This window comes from Macrotis lagotis, chromosome 1 (genome assembly GCF_037893015.1).
Source record: "Macrotis lagotis isolate mMagLag1 chromosome 1, bilby.v1.9.chrom.fasta, whole genome shotgun sequence".
Taxonomy (NCBI): domain Eukaryota; kingdom Metazoa; phylum Chordata; class Mammalia; order Peramelemorphia; family Peramelidae; genus Macrotis; species Macrotis lagotis.
In genome coordinates this window covers 343,948,326-343,949,849 of record NC_133658.1, presented here as the reverse complement: position 1 = coordinate 343,949,849, position 1,524 = coordinate 343,948,326, and positions in this window count along the sequence as shown.

The window sequence follows — 1,524 nt, the reverse complement described above, 5'->3', positions numbered from 1 at the left end:
TCCTTTTCAGTTCTAACATTCTATGACTCTAGTGTCAGCTCTGCCACACATTAGATGGATGATCCTGGACAAGTCCCAGGACCCTCCTGATCCCCTGGTTGTCCAAGTATAAAATGGAAAGAGGGCTAACTAGGTGATCTCTAATTTCCCTTCCACTCCTCTAAACAGAGGGCATCCTGGGGAGGGCCCCATGCAGAGGGGGGCTAACAGCTGGGGTAAACTGGCCTGTACCTCTCAGACCTTCTTCCAGTTCCTCAGCAAGAGATGGCAGGAAGCCAAACTTTTGGAATCCGCCTCCTCCCCTCCTCCCTCCTCCATCCTCCCTCCTCCTGGCCGGCTGGGCTGCTTGGGGAGACTGCCCAGGGCTGGGGCCACGCTGACTCACCAGCCTTAATCAGATGGTGGGAAAGAGCCTCCTTTACCGCCACCACCCCACTTCCCCCAGACCCCACCTCCTGGCGGCCAAAAGCGGGCTGGGAGAGCTGGTGAGAGTGACACGTCTGGGGCCAGTGCCAGGGTCGAATTCTGGTTGCTGACGCCATAGAGAGATGGGGGTGGAAGCGGGTCCCCCCCAGAAAATCTCAGCTTAGGCCCTGGGAGGAGAAGGGAGATAGAGGAGATGAGCCACAGAGGTCCTAGTAACCCTGCACCCTACCCCACACCCCCAAATTTCATGCTTTCTCAGCTTTGGATTTGTTCATTGAAAAAATTAATTCTTTAAAAGATGATCCCAGATTCTTCATCCTTCATCTTTTTGGGGAAAACCCTGAGCTTCTTATATCCCCAAGGGATGTCTGGGGCCCTTTATATAGTCTAAGGATGACTCTGGGCCTCCTCACATCCCCTTAGGCCACTACTCTACAAGTGGAGTCTAGTTACCTCCTCCTTCATCATCATCCCCTCTACCTAAAAATTCTTCTGTTCTACCTATACCAGGGTGGGGGTAGGAAATCAAAAGAGCCAGGGGCAAGGAAGGCATTTTTAAAAAGACAAAGTTTTGCTCAGTGAGGAAGAAGGCTCTATCCTTCTCCCTGAATTTCTTGTTTTCTGGTAACACTAAGTAGGAAAAAAGTATCAGCATGAAGCTGGAGATAGAAAACCATATTCCTGTCTGTCTTGGAGTCAGGAAGACCTGACTTCATCTCATTTCTGACCAAAAAAAATTACTATGTTCCTGAGCTAGTTACATAACCTCTTGGTGCCTTTAAGCAATTTTCTAAGGCTATAAATTTCAGAACAGTAAAAAGAACTTCCTCACTGTGAACTGCTCTTTGCACCAGTGAAGTCAAGGTCCAGATAAAGAAAAAAATGGCCACATTTGTATTACATTCTCCAGGACTGTCATGAAAAACTTCAAGCACTATAGAAGGTTTATTATTAATTACTATTATCGGTATTATAAATTATTATCAAAATCAGTTGGGTGATTTTGGAAATATTATTTTATGTCTATGAATCTCATTTTCTTCATCTGTCAAAAAGGAATGATAATATACCACCTACTCCACAGGGTTATCGTGAGGG